This window comes from Lethenteron reissneri, chromosome 64, assembly GCF_015708825.2.
Source record: "Lethenteron reissneri isolate LAM-NWPU_2019-01 chromosome 64, ASM1570882v1, whole genome shotgun sequence".
Taxonomy (NCBI): Eukaryota; Metazoa; Chordata; class Hyperoartia; order Petromyzontiformes; family Petromyzontidae; genus Lethenteron; species Lethenteron reissneri.
Window position 1 is genome coordinate 8,156,038 of NC_083842.1, and position 13,722 is coordinate 8,169,759.

Here is a 13,722-nt window from a genome sequence, read left to right on the forward strand (position 1 = left end):
TATGAAATGAAGGTTAACTATTTTGGGCAAATTCGCTGAAGTAATGGAAGATGTTTGTAGAAAAACTATCATCTCTATCTATAAACTAACGTAACATGATTAACGATTTACTAGAAAAAGTTAAATTGATTCACTCATTGTTGTACAACAGATTTATACCATTTCTTTCACCTATCGTGATGTATTTTTTTTTAACATAACCTATTTCCAATGCGTGCATGTGTGCTTGGACATTATAGACTCAAACCAGCACACACTATAGCACTCTTTAAACTATGTTCAATTGCGGAGATGAAGCCCCAATTTGTAAGATTTTGAGCCTTGGTGATCTGCAATATATAATCCAGGGTTGGTGGAGAGACCAGATCAGGCCAGATAAACTCAAAATGCTGCAAAAGAGATGCAAAGAAAAGGAAGAGCTCCATTTTTGCTAAATTTCCCCCAGGCAGACACGGGGGACCAGCAGAGAGGGCAGGAAGGCATCTGACTTTACAAACTTGCATCCTCATCAGGAAGTTTTTCTGGACTGAATTCGTATGGGGTTTTCCAATGATTTTCATCACTCAGAACCGATTTCATATTCACCATTATGATCGTCCCTTTTGGAATCGAGTACTGGCGTAACTTGACGTCTGTGGTGGTTGCATGCGGGGCCGAGAATGGAACAATGTTACTGAAGCGCTGTATCTCATGGATCACAGCATCCAGGTAGGGCAGACTGTGTCTGTCCTCCATGCATGGTAGTCGATCTGATCCCACAATCTTGTCAATCTCATCATGGCACTGGGCTTGTATTTCAGGGTGCATCATCATGTAGAGAAGGCCCCAGCGTAATGTGGTGGAGGTCGTCTCTGCGCCAGCAGTGAAAAGGTCCAACGTCAACATGATGAGACTCTGTTCTGAGAAGCTGCTGTTGGGATTGTCCTCTTTCTCCAATTGAGACAAGTAGGTGTCAATCAGGCACATTGGCTTGAGGGGATCTCTTGTTGCATGGCGTTCAGATATTATATCACGAATAAACTGTTTAGATTTTGCCATGTTTGTGATATTCTCTGCTGCGGTCCAGGAAAATCCATCAAGAAGGGAAAGAAGTTGCATAAAGTTCCCAGCAGCCCTGATTGGAGCTGAAGATTGTTTTCAATGAGGTGCAAAAAATCATGGAACTGCTTATCACTGTATTCATACCGTTTCCCTTTCACCATGAACAAATTATGTTTCCACAGCACTGTTTAAGTTATAGTGAGGGTCAAATGCCGATCCTTTCTGTTTAAATGCCTCAATTAAGAAGCCAACCTCTGCCTGAATGGTTTGTTCTATGGAGACTTACCAAGTCCAAAATTCCGCAATGTTGACAGAGTGAACCTACGATGTTGCATCCATATTTTCCATATGGAGCAAAAATAATGCCTAGGCCTCCGTTGACTTTTTGTTGAGGGGGATGTTGGCCGGTCTGCAAACTCATGCCCTTGATGCACTAGGACCTCTTTTACTGCCTGGTAGCCACTCACAAACACCATGGAAATCTTGCCCACCATTACGCTGCACACCTCTCCATACTGTTTCGTAACTTCCTCTATGGCAACATCGGGTTTCTTAAACAGAGGCACATTCCCTAAAAATGGTATCACTTTTGGGCCAGGAGGAAAGTCCAATGGGCGTTTAGTTGCCTTTACCTCCTGGAGTATAGCCCGAAGAACCAGGAAAATTATGCAAAATATAGCCAGGCTGATCAGTGCCTGGTGCCCCAAGAAAGAGCTCCATTCCTGAGCAGCAGCAGTTGTGTCCAGAAGTTGGCCCATACTGTACTGCAGGTTGTGTGATGTAGTAAGATGAGTACTTGTCTTGATTTTTGATGAGGACAGTGTTCTGCACACACATTCACACACATGCCAAGTGGTATTATTATATGATTTCCTGAACATTGCATTTATCACATGGGGCCTTAAAACAATAAACTGACAGGCCAGTCTCTGATTAGATACGGGCAGTCCCCAACTAACAAACTGGTTCCGTTCCTGAGACCTGTCCATAAGTCGCACGGAACGCAATATACTGTATTTAAATATTTAAATGTCCATACAGTCAGTTATAAAACTGTGTTACGGTTTAACAAAAAAGGGAATAGTTTTACAGGTAGGAACAACAGTTCCACACTGCCCACCAGGGATTATTTGTCTGTCGTGCATAGCACGCCCTCGATTTGTAATTCATAGAGTGCTTCGGGAGGGCTCAGCACCACGTGACGCACCGCCCACGCAGCTTGCGCCGCGTGACACGGATCGCAGGAATGTGCTGTCCAACCAAGTTCCTCCCAGCCCACTCCGAAGGAACGTGTTAGTTGTGCCTCTTTATACCTTCCAATTGAATGCCAATATTTGAGATATTCCAATTAGAACAAAACTTATAAATTATCAGCCTCATAAGCGCAGTAGGTAGCGCGTCAGTCTCATAATCTGAAGGTCGTGAGTCCGATCCTCACATGGGGCAAAGTATTTTTTTCTTGGCGTAAAATGTACATTTACATATTAATTCCAACTTCAAATTATTCGTTAGGTCTTAATGTGACATCAAGTTCGTTAATTTTTGGAAGCCTATATAGTCTTGGTGGTTTTGATTCAGTAACCTGATGCACCAATAAGACCCATAGTTAATACAATAGGCTCTGCCACATAAAAATTAGCACAATACGTAACAAAACCAATACAGCCCTATATAGGTAGGACCTCTTCGTTAATCAAAAACTCTGAACATCTCGTTAATATAATTAAGATATTAAGCTTAACCCTAATGATATGCTCGTAAGTTTTGATGTGACCTCTCTGTTCACTAGGGTTCCGGTCAACGAGTCAATTAAATTACTCGACACTCTGGTAACGAACTAAGGTTTAGCCAAAGATATCCCAAGACTAGCTGAACACTGTCTAAAGAACACTTCTTGTGGCAAGGTGACTCATATAAACAAAAGTAAGGAGCAGCAATGGCTCTCCTTGACTCCTGTGATATCGAATTTGTACATGGAAGATTTTGAAACAAAAGCAATAACTTCAAGCCTGTTACGGAAAGAAAACGGATACTGATACCTATCTGAATGCAGTCACACCATCACCCCGCACAGAAATCTTCTCTTATCAAGACGCTCATTCCTCGAGCTAAGAAAGTGTCAGATGGTGACAGTCTGAGAATGAAATTCAACATGTTAAAGAAGCGCTGCAAATGAACGGTTACAATGATGCACAAATCAACAGGGCATTGAATGCCAAAACCAAATCAAATAACAAGAGCATTGAAATTGCCCAAGTAATTAAAACGATCAAAATACCGTACATCATGAGACCTCCTTTGCCGGTAGCAAGATATAGTAATAGTTTTTGACCCGTTTAACTGGCAACAATACTGACACATTTATACACCAAGTGAGACAAGGATCTAAGAAAAGCTGTCTCGGGTGTGGACCAATCAATTTCAAGGACAGTGCATTCATTACCAGAGTTGTCTTTTTGTTTGCATTTTGACCGCAAGTGTTGTGGTTAATGCAAACATGATCCCTTGTATAAAGGTGTCCGTTTGTTGCCAGTTAAAAGGGTGAAAAACTATTATTATACCGTACATTGTGGGAGTAACTGACACACTAGCCAGATATTTGGAAAAAAGAAAACATCCGAGGCAGATTTGGCACAGTACATAAAATACAGAAATTAATATCTGCTACAAAGATGTATTACCGAAGCTATCAACAGAAGGCGTGTACAGGATTAACTGCACGTGTGGTAAATGTTATGTTGGGCAAAGAAGACGATTGTTTAGCACGAGACTGAAAGAACATTAGATAAATATTACATTATCCCAAATACAACTGTCAGCAGTAGCAGAATATGCGTGCCAACACGGACACTCAATTGACTTTTATAATGTTGAAGGTTGTGCAAAAACTAGCTACTACTGGCCAAGACTAATGAGATAATCTATCGAAATTTAAGAAATGAAAATATCTACATCATGGGATATCCTTTGCCAGTACCAAAATATGATAATATGTTTTTCTATTTTTTTTCTGGCAAGAAAACAGGTGTTAAGATGTTAAAACACCAAACTGAAACCTTTTACGATGAATCATATCTGCATTAGCCACAATGCTTGTGGCCAGAATACAAAAAAAACATACTCTGATAATAGTATGCCTTTTGGCGTCCTCTGGTCTAACACCGTTTGAGACGAGGCTCGAAAGAAAGCTGTCTCTGATGTGGACCAATCAAATTCAAGGACGATACATATATTATTAGAGTGTTTTTGTTTGCTTTCTGACCACAAGCATTGTGGTTAATGCAGACAGTTTGGTGTTTAAAAATCTTAACACCTGTTTTGTCGCCAGAAAAAAAGGAAAAAACCTATTATCAAATAAAAATAACTTTAACCTTTCGGATAGCTACCGCCTTAGTGCTGCGTGGAAGCGAATCATAAAATAATAAATTATTAAATGCATGCCTACAAAGGGCAGTGTACTTCAATAGTGATTATCGTTGGTAATCCCTAACACAATAGACAGGAAGGACTAGTTAAAAGGGCTCGCATAATGTAGATGCATAATGTGCGTTGCCTCATTAATCCCCCCCCCCTCCACATTTGCAAGAGCACAGAAGAGTGGTCACCACATCATCGCCTCTATATAAGGAACGAAACAGTTAAACTCCTCCACAAATTTGGATGTCGCCTGATGAAGCTAGTTGTAATTACTGGCGAAACGTCGTACTCAGATTGTAAATGTTGTGGCGTGGCTCTCCAACACACCGGTGTGCTGAGCTTGTGACGAATTTGCATGTTCTGTTGACGTGACAACCCTTACTAGTTGGCTGTGTCGGGTGGTGGCGGGTTTTAACGACACACTTACGTGATCTAACCAAAAAACCTCTTATGGATATTGGTTGCGAAAGCCTACGTGTTAAACAGTTATTCGTTTATTAATGCATTATTGTAGTTTTGTATTTGATATAGAAACTGGTATTATAGTAATTACAATACTCGGAACTATTATAGCAGGTAAAAGTCTAATTCTAGATTTGAGTAAAAGTCTAATTGTGCGGCACACAATTTAGAATGTTGCGAGTTCATATCCTTGCTGGAGGTTGACTCGACTAATTTTCCCCTGGTGTCGATAAAGTATTTACAACTTTGTGGGGGCTACAACAGTGATTGTCATGGATAGACTCGCCCCGCTATAATAATATTACCCATTTTCCATCAGGTAGGTAATTCCACTAACTTGCACTGATCAACGAGGTAACGTATGGTAACACACAAGTTCTGCTCGCACTCGCAAAAGGCAGCCACTGGTACCTCCACGCCTCGCCAATGTCCCTTACCTCTGTCATATGCAGTAGTTTCAACGCATATGGTGCCCAACTTGCAAGGTACTGTGTCTGGATTTCATTAAAGTGACAACCGTTTGGCCAGTCCACTGTATTTTTGCACTTTAGACTGCTCAAAGGCGCATCGTAAAAAAAAAATCTGTAATCTCAGTGCACTGCTGTTAGCTATAAATCACCACTCAGTCAATTACTGTTGATGTAGGGAAGGGTCTGACCAGTTCAGATATCACTTGCCCCACTGATATGAGTAATAGTTCACAATCAAAGGCCGGTCGTCACGTTCACAGTGCAGTGCATTAACCACTGTGCCACAATTCTCCCCGAACTCATGAAGTCGATTGGATAATCCAACGACTTTCTAATTTACACTGAGACCTCCTTTACCAGTGGCAAAATATAGTAGTAGGTTTTTACCCTTTAAACTGGTACAGAAACTGACACCTTTGCATTTTGACTGCTTGTATTATGGTTATTGCAAACATGATGCCTTGTATAAAGGTGTCAGTTTCTGTACCAGTTTAAAGGGTAAAAACCTACTACTATATTTTGCCACTGGTAAAGGAGGTATCATAGTGTAAATGCCTACCCCGAGCTCTCAATACTCTGATAGTGCGCTGTCTTGAGTTGTACGCCTTTTGGCGTCATCTGGTCCAACACCAATAGAGACTAGGCTCTAAGAAAGGCTGTCTCGGGTGTGGACCAATCAACTTCAAGGACAGTGCATATCATTATCATCATCAGAGTTGTTTATTTTTGTTTGCATTTTGACTGCTTGTGTTGTGGTTATTGCAAGCATGATGCCTTGTATAAAGGTGTCAGTTTCTGTACCAGTTTAAAGGGTAAAAACCTACTACTACTCGACTTTCTAATTGTTCGTCACGTTTTTATTGTCTTGTTTTTTTGCTTTGCTGTGCTTCAGGTATGAATAGTCATTGGACCTTTTAACTCTTTCGAGATGACTCATTCAAAAACAACATGCTGGCTACTGCAGTCGTGTGGCCAATACTAGTGCTAATGAAACAGAGGTGGCTCTGCACACTGCGCAATGCATGTTATAACCATATTTGAGTAGATTTGCCAATTTAAAAACAACGTAACAACCTTTGCAGCCATGTACAGACCAATATATTCTAACATTTTCAAATAACAATGAAGGTTGGTTGGTAAATATGTGAACTTAACAGTTTACCGTTAGAAGTAGATGATGTTCTTACACTATTAGTCAACTTTACATCCGACATAGTAGGAATGTATAAAGTATGCTGTAGCAAATGTAGTTTATGCTCTAAACTAATTCAATTCTCTGAAATGATTCAGGCAATTTAGAGACAACTCATAATGAAGGTAGACGACCTACATTGTTTTAGAATATATGAATGTTTAATTTTGACTTCCGTTATATAATTCATATATAATTCATTTCTAGCTAAAAAGTTGAGTTCTTACTAAGGAAGACTCTAAGTATCCCTGAAAGTTTTGCTTTTGTATTTCTCTTTTTGGTGTTAAGTCTTGCAAAGTCGAGGACTTCGAAATGTAGTGTTGCGATAAAGTTACGTGGTTGAGGAAAATTTCGGATAAGCGCCCATTCGTGGCAAGGTGTCTTATGCAGCTCTTCGTCGCGCTATTGTGGTGTGAAAGAGTTATCGATATAATACTGTTGGAAGCTGAGAGGTGGAAGGGAATTGTTGGCAAAACGCCCTTGGTGGCACAAAGCAACTTCCCCATGTTGAGATTTGAGGTACACGCCAGTATTGAGTGCGTCGACAGAAATACTGCCCAAGCTACAGGCTGGGAAGTTCTGTTGGTGGTTGAGCTAACCACTGACTGACATTGGATGACATGTGAAGAGGCTGGGAGTGTGTAAGCATTGTCACGTGCAGGCTGCTGTTTAGCGTGAGACCTCCTGGAGGGAGCAACCAAGGGTGCTCGCGAACCAAGCCACTCCTAAGGCTGATAAAAGAATCGAAGCGTGCTGGGCCAGCGTGGCCGCAGCATGCTCCAGCTACAGATCGAACCTGGCGTACAAACAACCTGCAAACACATGGCAGAGCTGACGACTGACTGGCATGTGCTGGTTCGAGGGCAGCAGTGTACTCCAGATGCAGATCGAGTCTGGCGTGCATACAACCTGCGAGCGTATGGCGCAGCAGCTAACAGCTGACTGGCAGCATGCGGACTCGAGAGCCGCGAGCGCACTTCAGCTGTGGACCAAGTAGGCCTCAGCAAGGTAAGGTAATTTACCCTTTTTACCGGGTAAAAGGGTAAAGGTGTGGACATGCCAAGGGGTAAGGTCAAGGGTAGGGTAAAGGTCGCTCGGAAGAATTACCCGGTAGGGTAAAGGTAACGCGAAGTATTACCCGGTAAATACGGTACCTTGTTTACCGCTAAAAGCTCTGTGGCGCAGTCCGTGGCCCCGCAGCTTGCATTCACATAAGAGACCGTGGCCAATTACAGCCAACGTCAGTTGACCGTGGACAATTAGACCCAAGCCGAAACATAACATATAAAAATAATGTTTAAAAACACATTTTTTCATGATAGAATATAGTGTTATCATCAGTATGACATAAGTATACCAAGTTTGCAGTCGATGCCACATTGGGAAGTGGGTTAAAATTGAGTTACAAGATTTGAGGATACCACAACGACAACAACGACAACAACAACAGACAGAGTTAGTTCAAAGAAAGCGTGTAAAATTGGAATCGAGAGTATTCTATATGTATAAAGCGCTCTACCTAGCATTTACCATTATAAACCTTTTTCATGTGTAGTATCCCAGTAATTACCCTGTAATCGGGTAATTTGTACGGGGTAAAGGTAAAAGGTAGGGTAAAGGTAGGCTCATTGTTTTTACATTTTACCTTACCTTGCCCCTGAGTATAGACAGCAAGCAGCGTGGTCACAGCACACTCTCGCAGTGGACCAAGCCGACCGATCAACACTCCCTTGTGGGACTGCAAGTATTTTCGGGTACAGTGAAAACAAAAGATGAACACCCGCTATCACATGCACCCATCATATGAGCATACTGCTTACAGTTGGTGACGCCACCTCATACGAAAAACACACGTGAACCAACTCACACCACACTACAAATCATAACGGGTTAACCTTGCTCATGATTGCCACCCTGACACACATCCACTCCACGTCACGGATTTCTATATGAATATTGTTTTTTGAAATATTAATGAGATTTATTTTACTTGCATAATCTTGAAATTCGATAGTTGATGATTTTCAAACTATTTGGTAAACATTTTAAGAAACGTATGCTCGCATAAACACTGTGTTTTGAATCGTGAGCCTGGTTCTTTTCTTTAAAATCGCATAATCGTATCATACAATCGTTGATGCTTTTATAATCATTTAGTACAGATCTACGAGTACGTATATTTGCATGGGTACTGTAGTTCTATTCTGATAAGTAGCTTCAGTTGTCAATGTAAGTTAATATTTAAGTTGCTTATGTAGTGACTTGTAGTGTCACTACTGGGAGCCTGTACGCACATGACGTCACTACGTCGGGTATATTGGAATGACGTCACGGCCGGGTCGGGGAGCCGGGAGGCTGTCGCCAGTGCCATGGGGGTTGTGTCAGGCCATGGCACTCTGTATGAACCCGGCCGGACACGTGACCGGATAAAGGTGGGGGCGGGGGACCCCAGGGGGATCTTGGGGGTCGCGTGGCCAGGGGCTGAGCCTTCTCGAGGATTCGAGAAGGTGGGCGTGGCCTGGGCGTGGCCCAGGCCCGCCGAGGCGGATATAAGCGGGCTCCGCACCTGGTGCGGGGCGGCTCGGGTCCGGGATGAAGATGCCTCGTGAAGACGCCTCGTGAAGAAGAAGAAGAAGAATCAAGCCTCAAGTCAGCGTGGCCAACCAGGAGCCCTCCTGGCTTGGCCACGCGAGTCGTATGAGAGCGTCAGTGTTAGCGAGTGATGGTGTGTGTTAGCGAGGATAGGTCGGTAGTCACCACCCTATGTTAAGAGTTGTGTTAAGAATAAATAGTGTTGCCTCCCAAAGTTCCAGTGTGTGCCTGAATTGAACCCACTACACTTACATTAAGGTCGAGTGCTTCTTTCTTAACTCATGCATCATATCTCTCAATTGCGAGAACTGTATCCTGACCTGACATAATTACACATTTATTAAGTTATAATCAGTACATGTTAAGGCGAGAATCATTGATATTATCACGATTGATAACACACACCCCTCGACAACGTGAAAACCAATAATAACTTGTAATTAATGCGAAAATCTATTGTTTAATTGAATTCACTATGTTTTAAATAAGAAGATGCATACCAATCAATCATTAATTTACGCGCAATAATTATGCATTAACAAAACGCATTTAATTAACATTTGAATACATTAACATTCCACAATTACCATTTTTAAAAAAATCTTTTTTTTACAACACAATAGAAACAACGTAGTGATTGTAATCATTACAGAATAGTAAATTATTTTGATATCCCAACACTTGAGCCAAAGCTTTAAAGTTGTGGATGGTCCTGTCACACAAATAAAACAAATCAATGACAACTCAGAATTCGGGTTAAAAAAGGTATCGCCCAGTACACGCTATGATTATTACAAGGCACATAATTCAACAAATGCAATCAGCTTTCAAGATATCTTATTGAAATTTATATTGCGCCATTTCCAAGGTGCTTTACAGCTATTATAAAAATTGTACGTAAGATAGCAGTTTGAGATGAATAATGGGGTTATTAAAAGTGGTGGTGTAATTTTAGTGACATCAGAAACGGCAGGAGTCATGAGGAGGGTATTGGGGTAGGCCTGGTCGTAGCTGGAGAGCAACGGAAATCTGGGGAGTGGAAAAGTGTTGAGGCATCTCATTGGGAAGACAAAGGGGGTCAGCCGGGGGGGGGCAGGCGAGGGAAGGGGGCCTCCGCGAGCGAGTCTCTCCGTCGATGACGTCCACTTCCCTGCAATTTAGCAGAATTCCGGGCCAAGCTCGCAACGAGGAAGATCGCGGAGTGCTCCCAACCACGCTCCGCACGCTGACACAGTGAAAGACTCCCCCGGAAAGATCCCGGCTGCAGGTCCCTTCCATCTCGGGGACCGCACAAAGCCCCGATGACCTCGGGCAGCCAAAGCCCCCCCCCCCCCCCCCCCCGGTGGTTGCATGGCCCACCGAAGGAACCACCGGATGTGGGTGACGGAGCGACCCACCGGTCGCACGGGATAACGGGTAAGTTGCGCAGCGCGAGCGATGCTGCACCACAGTGAATAACCCGGGCTACCAAACGGATGTGCCAGTTGGCGCAGGAGCAGGCAGCAGGTACGAGAGCGGTGCCTCCAAACAAACCAAAACACGGACATCACCAAAATAATGAAGAAATTGTATGCCTAAAATATAGTGGTGGTGGACGAGAAGACGGCAGGGGAAGAGACAAGGAGGTTCAGGTAGGGGAGGTAAATGGGATGGAGGTGGGAAATTAAGGATTGAGCAGATGACTGTTGCTGCCTGCTGCTGCCATCTTTCTCAATATGAAGCACACTTAATGTTGGTGTATAGTAAATTCAGAATATAATTGGCGCCACGAACTCGTTAGTTTCTACGTTCCGCTGAATGTCAATATAATATGTGATAATGAAATCCTGATGATTGGTTAAGTATGTCAGGGTGTGATAATTGTGAATTCGTATTTATTTCAATGTACAGTCTGTAGCAGATGGCCTCTACACCACAGTTGAGGCGACACGGCAGAAGTGTAGGAAGCTTCTGACTGGTGACTGAAGTTAATTGATGAGTAAAATACGTTTTTGTTTAAATGCCGTTCGCACACAATGTCTCCTGACATGCAAAGACGGCAGCTTTATGGATGACGGCATGGCAGCCAGGTGGTTGATGCAGCTGGTGACTGGCCAGGTGTGGTCGGGTCTTGAGTCTTGACGATGTGTAGAACGATGATGTTGGCCTCCTTTGATCGTCCGACGTACATACATGACTTCACCGTGATAATTATTCACATACTTGTAGTTTTACAGTCACTTTAGTTTGTGACCTAGCACAATATGGTTTCGTGTTAACCTCTATCCACCTCAAAATGTGTTTCCTTTTCAGTTTCCTGCAGCACTAACTTTGAGTCTCCTTAATCTCACTTTTCGTATGTATCGTCTCTATACTCTTTAAAAACTGGAATCCTGACAATTAGCTTTGAGCTTCTCCACTGCTTCACCGCAATTCCTTCACAGCTTTATCACAATACCTCTCGTGCAATGTACGGCTTCGATCAAGGTCAGCCTTACAAGCACGGGTGCGCAAGCTACCCAGCTAATGTGAACATCACGGTTGCCCCTGGCTCCTCTGGATCTTCTTGGATCTGACCCTCATCTGCCATGCTCTGCTCATTCTGGGCCCCTGGCTCTCTGGCCCACCTCTGGGCTTCTTCTAGCATTTTGGGCCACTCCACTCCATCTGGTCTCTTGCTCAGAATGCAACCCACTCGTATAACAATCTCTTGTGAGGCCATAAAGATCCTGAAAATGTAATTGGACCTCCACAGCTCAGCCATCAATGTCTTCCTTTTTCAGAAATAAAGTTTGCGTATTTCTTAGCTCGCATTCTGTGCCTAATGCAGGCAAAGTATGTCACTATAATTGCCACTCAGAGTAGAGAGCATATCCGGCACATTCCACGATCTGAGCTAACCTCGAGTTTTCATTGTGAAGTAGCTATCACGTCAAGTTAGACTCCCGTCTCTGGTATTGTTTCCTTAATCAAATATATTCTCAAATAGCAATGAACAATTAATTTCGAATTTTCCTCATCACCATTGCAATGAGTTTAAAAATGCCTAATATGATTGGGGCAATTCATATTTAATCCTACTTTACACTAAATGTTTTATTTCCATAACAGTGCCATGGCATTTTGTTGGGAAAATATACATCTGTAACGGGTTCCGGAGACACTTGTAGAGGTAACTTCTTTATTACAATCCAACAGCACTCCAACAGTCCAACAGTCCTGATACTCTGTAACAACTCCCAGGTACACAGCCTCGGTACAAAGCCTAGATACACTACTCTGGCTACGCTCTGGAACTCGCCCTCACAAGGTCGTAGAGTCGGGAATTCCAGAGTCCCACCACTGGCTCTCACAGCGTCTCAGGGTCCTCAGATGGCTGGTCTTGGGTCTTGGGTCTTGAGATACGACTGGCCCTGACCGTCCAGGGAGCTCCCCTTTTATGCCTAGTCCCCAACGAGGGGTGGGGCCGTGTGCGCCCCCAGATATCCCACAGAGCACACACAGCCCCCCCCCCGTTGGTGGCGCCAAGCGGCTTAAGCGCCTGGGCCACCCGGGAACCCAACGCCTGGCGCCAAGAGGCTTAAGCGTCTGACCCGCCTGGGAACCCAGCGCCTGGCGCCAAGGGGCCCAAGCGCCTGGCCCGCCCAGGGTCCCAGAGCCCCCAACAGCCCCTCCCTTCTTATGTCACTACACATCGATCGATATCAATGTTGCAGCTAAATTTTTTCTACCAAACACTCACATATATTCTACTACAAAATGTAAGTTGGTTTCCACTGTTAATCAACTAATGCAAAACATGTTGGGTTTCTCTATTCATTATAGTAATCGTGACTTTATCATAAATTATCCCAATGAAGACACCTACAGTGATGTATTCTTTTCTTTGGAGCAATCAAAACAAATTCTGCCATTAGGTTAATCTTGTTCGTTTATACTGGCTTTTTAAGAGTAAACTAAGGATTGAACTAACAACCTTCAGTTTGAGACTGACAGTACTTACTGCACATTCTATGGTTCATTCAGTAAAGTCACGTATAAAAAATAACAATAAAATAAATTAAGTGAATATTATTTTATTGTTATTTTTTCTATCTACGTGACTTTACCGAAAGAACAATGAATATTAAATCCTGCATTCACGAAAGTCTTAAGTCAAAATGGAGTACTTACTGCAGTCATGAGACTGCAGCAATATACCAGTTCAGAGGTTGGCAACCTGTGGATCTTTAGCCGCATGCGGCTCTTTAAGGACTGATTCATGCCGTTATTGCGACTCTTGAAATACAGGTAGTCCCCGAGTTACGATGGAGATGCGTTACGACTCCATCGTAAGTCAAAAATATCGTAAGTCGAAGATGGCCTAGCCTACCCAGGAGTCTTAAAGAATGGTGATAATTTAGCAAAACAGAGCAATTTACAGTACCGTACTGTATAAACTATATACTGTATGTATTTATTAATTACAATACTGTATTGCACAGTAAAATGTAAAGTAAAAAATCAAGGTAAATTCTTAGCCTACCTATATGAACTGCAATTTAATAGAACGTTTTTTCAGGAAATAAT

At 42.9% G+C, this 13,722-nt stretch overlaps 1 pseudogene; it reads right to left on the reverse strand.

Moving 5' to 3' along the window:
* Window positions 1–1,039, reverse strand: part of LOC133359006 (cytochrome P450 2C20-like) — a 36,127-nt pseudogene extending 35,088 nt beyond the window's left edge.
* Window positions 1,040–13,722: the final 12,683 nt, after the last annotated feature.